Source organism: Sphaerodactylus townsendi, linkage group LG08 (genome assembly GCF_021028975.2).
Source record: "Sphaerodactylus townsendi isolate TG3544 linkage group LG08, MPM_Stown_v2.3, whole genome shotgun sequence".
Lineage (NCBI taxonomy): Eukaryota > Metazoa > Chordata > Lepidosauria > Squamata > Sphaerodactylidae > Sphaerodactylus > Sphaerodactylus townsendi.
Window position 1 is genome coordinate 4,492,158 of NC_059432.1, and position 4,694 is coordinate 4,496,851.

Below are 4,694 nucleotides of genomic sequence, written 5' to 3' on the forward strand. Positions count from 1 at the left end.
AAATTCAAACCACAGTATAGAAGATAGGGTTGGGGGGGCAGTGGTGGGATTCAGTAGGTTACACCGCTTCGGCCAGAACCGGTTGTTAAAATGGTGTTTTTAAACAATCAGTTGTTAAATTATTTTAATTCCCACCACTGGAACCCGGTTGTTAAATTATTTGGAGTCCTTCCACTGGTTGGGGGCTCAGGAACAGTGGTTGTACTTAGGGTCAGAAGAATATTCAGGCAGATCATTTGAAGAAGGTTTACACCCTGCACTTTCAGGAAGCATGTCAATTCCAGAGATGTCTTTGTAAGAACTGCTTGTTGCTACAGGAATCTGACTGCACCAACTAGGATTTTCTTCTAAGGTCTTTCACTGTGTGCCCCATTTACACAAGAACTAAAACGGAATCACTTTAAAAAACCTCCACAAAAGAATACAAGTGAACAAAATACGATAAACCTGTGAAAGACTAATAATACCAGCAATAGAATAATAAAATCAGCAGCAATAAAATATACATAAACCTCCCCTCCAAATCCTAGACCAATTAAGTAAAGATGAGACACACCAAGACAAGAGAGGAAGTCTTGTCTCTTGTCTCTTTAATTCTACAAGGATGGTGTAACATTGAAGGGCCTCAGCAGAAAATCCGCCTTGGCCAGGCGGGTTCCTGTGAGAGCAGGTAGTCCCACAAACCCCTGGTCCAAGATCACTCAGGGCCAGGGTTTCTTGATTTAAAAGGAAATAAAAACATTAGAATTGTGTCTGAGAATGACAGTGCAGTTCTTTCAGAACTGGCAAAATGTATTCCCAGTGGCACGCACCAATTAGCAATTTCCGTGATGAGATGATCTAACTGAAGTTTCCAATGACTTTTCAAGACTCTAGTCTGGATGAGAACACGGGCAACTATGGCCAGATTCTGGTCAAAGGGAAACGGGGAGGCGTCAACGACAGTGTAAGGGGAAGGGAGGGCTGTTGCCCTGGGCACCAGTTGCCCCATCAGTGCCACACACACACCCCAAAAAAAGCTTGTGGTTGCTTTTAGAATTAAGCTTAAGTTGCTTGCACGTGAGTGGAGGCCAGGGAGGAGACAGGGCATGGGGACAAGACCAGGGAAAGAGTGTCCTCCCTGACTTTGTCCCTGCCCCCAACCTTATCCCAGCCACAGTGCCTCTCACCTAGAAATAATTTAAAGCACAATTTTAAAGCAACCACAGGCTTTTGCTCGCGATTGTAGTGGTGGCGATGGGGGGGATGTGAGTGATGATGTTTCCCGCTTCCACACAAGCCACTGAAGACCTCTCATATCCCTTTTCTCTTCCCCTTTTTTTCTCCCTTTCCCCCTTTCTCTCTTTTTGGAGAGCCAGTGTGGTGTAGTGGTTAAAGGCAGGTGCACTCCAATCTGCAGAGACTGGGTTTGAATCTCTCTGTTCTGCCACTTGAGCTGTGGGAGACTTATCTGGTGAACAAGATTAGCATGTGTGCACTTCAACACGGCTGGGTGACCTTGGGCTGAGTCACAGTTCTTCAAGAGCTCTCTAAGCCTCACATACCTCTGAGGCTGTTTGTTGTGAGGGGGGAAGGGAAAGAGATTGTAAGCCCCTTTGAGTCTCACAGCAGGAGAGAAATGGGGGATATAAATCTAAACTCTTCTCTTCTTCTTCTTCTTTTCCTCCGCCTCTTCTCTCTCCCCCACCCCATTCTCTTTGGATGGGAGATACACTACTGAAGTAGTAGTATGTGAGAACAAGATCTTGAGATCTGGGAAAACAGTAAGTTAAATATAAACAGTCGAGTGTGATGCAACAATGAAAAAGTGTATCAAGAGGCTTAAAAGTTCAGATTGCAAAGAGGTTGGAGGGGTGCTTTTCATTTGTTTTTACTGTATTGAGCATTGAGAATAAGCAGCCAGGTCTGTGGCCTGACACAAGTTAAGACCTGGTTGATGGTGGTGTTACTTGTGCTAACAGCATTCAGAGGAAGTACATAGGCATCTTCCTTCTTCGGATTGCTTTGAAGAAGCCCCAAACAAATGACTCAAAATGCCTCCTAGCGGGCTTTCAAAAGCAGTAGTGACATACTGAGAAAGAGAGAAAGCACACTGGCAAAGGACTTTAGATATTTAATACCAGAGGCAACTGTGAAAAAATGTGGGGAGAAAAGTGTGTATGCTGAAAGACCAAAGGCAAAAGAATGAAAGGAGAGCATCTGAATGGAATAAATTGAGGGGAGAGCAAATGTCCTGGAGAACCAATTAGGCTAGGGTACCAAGAACCACCCAGCCAGTGAGTGGAGATTGTTTGCCAGTGATAGATTACACTCCATTTGTCCAGAAAGTTTGTTTTTCTCCCCCACCCTTTTCCCCAAGCTAACTGGGTTAACTGAGGCCTCTGGAATTGGGAACTATTGAGTTACAATAAATATTTTTTTAAAAAAAAAAGCTGTGCAAAGGAAGGGAATCAGCTGTCTTTAGCTAGACACTGATGAACAACCATCTACAATATGAGAAGGAAGTAACAGTGGCATGCCTGGAAAGAACATTCCATGCCAGAGACAGCGCATATACAAAACAAGTGATATGTTATTTTTTTGAACCAGCGAGGAAGTCATTTGGCTGCTTGACACAGGATTGGATTTGGCTCGAGGCTGTCTCCAGAGATCCTGATTCCTTCACCAGCCATTTATTGGAGAATCTGTTTAGCTCCCCTGCAACCGCATAGGTCAAGCATATTCTCCTTGGGCAGCTGTTGTATTTATTTCAGATACATTGTTCCTGACTAAATGCTACCTGGTTTAGGATTGCCATCTTTTTCCCCTAACAGAAGCTTGGTGCCCTGAACAGCAGTGTGGCAGGCAGAAATTCAGCGAGTGCAGTTTTCCCTAGCAGAGGATGCAATGATGAGATAGCTGCACATATTTCATTTCTCTCTGTTATGCCAACAGATCGTGGCTCCTGAGAAGGAGAAAGTTGCTTTGGCTTAGCCTGGCCAAACTAGCCACCATTCATAACCAACCCAAAGGTTGAAGAAGACCTGCTAGAGCTAAAATGTCCCTTTAAGCTTTTCAAGGCATGGAGGTAAATAACATCACCAGGTGCTTGTTGCTGATTGACTTGATATTAAAGGAACTGCTCAAAGGGGCAAATGTAAAAGTTAACTTGGCAACTCTAGCTAGATATTGTGATTAGGTGGCACGAGGAGATGCAGGGAAGACTTTGTTTGTGGACTACCTTTGGATTGTGTAAGTCTCATTTGTTTGGGAGCCTTTCCAGGAACAAAAGAGTTGGCAGTCTTGTATAGATTCCCCAACAAGTTAATATCGAGTTGTCCAGAAAACCAACTGTACAAATAATTAAGAGAGTGAAGCCAAAGGAGCAAGTCATGACAAAGGAGCAAATATATTCTTTTTAACTTCAGGTTGGCTCCAAAAGCATTCTTCTTCTGGCATCGGGTCCTCCGAGTCATGGAATGACCCTTCTGTTAGTGGAGGGAGGGTGCTCTTTGCTAAAGCCCCTCTATTTCAGAACCTCACTTCACCCCCACTGTTGATTATGAGGATCCCATGAACACAAGGAACAGATTTGGAGTGACTGGAGTGGGAAGGGGAGGGAGGCAAGTTTTATTCTGTGAGCAGGAATCACAAGCTTGTGGCATTTCGGTCTCCCTTTTCAAATGAGGAAAAAAATGAATCTTTTTTTCAGCCATGAAAAAATGAAAGTGCTAGTTTACATTGTGTGTCATCACCCCTGGCCATATAATTTGATTGGTGACATTTTTGTGTGTGGCTTTTTCAGCTTCCATAAAAAAAAAAGTGGAGTTGTGAAAAGGCAACCTTGGAAATAGGACTTTGTGATGCAGCGAAGGATGGTGCTTCTGTACCTTTAACAAGAGGGAATTTGGGCAAGTGCAGTTCACATGGAGAGGTCAAAGAAGATGTAGTTGCTGAAATTCTCCTTGCTGCACAGTTAAGGATGATAAAGAAGCTCCGTCTCATTTGGTATCAGGTTGTTGTCTTTGGAAATACTGGAAAGGATCTACATTCCACCTTTAGCATTAAAATGCAGAGGAATTTTCTGGTGAAAGCGGAACCAATCTGCCATGTTTCAAATTGCCCTGAAGTAAATTAAACCAACAGCCCTTGTCCAGAACTAGTGTTTTCATTTCCCATAGCCTTGTAAGATTCTGCACATGGTTCATCAGGCAAGGTGCTTAAAAGCATGAACTATGCTATATTTAATCACAATAAGAGCTAGAGAAATGTTCAAGGCCAATAAGTAGCAGAAGTGTTTAAGCAGCATGAGGTTATGCCAGAGTTCCTGCAAATGGATATTGATTTAGAATTTTGCGGGGCCCGGACTAATATAGACCAAAATGTTATGCTGTTATCTGGGCTAATAGGGGGAGACTGCAAGGAACAAGTCGGCATGCATAGCTACTATGACAGATTCTTTGAGCATTCAAGCGTCCAGAATCCATGGCTACCTCTTTGCAAACTGCAACTTTCTTGAACTATCCTTGGATGTTGGTTGGATTTGTTTTCAGTATGTACTCTTTAATGTTGTGTCTGCTTTTTAATGCCATGATCTGGATGGCCTAAGGTTAGTACAGGGGGTGTAGCTAGGGTAAATGGAGCCCGAGGGGCAAAATCACGGAGTTTTAAGCCCCTCCCTGACCATTTGGGCAGCATTCCTCCCCCACCACGAC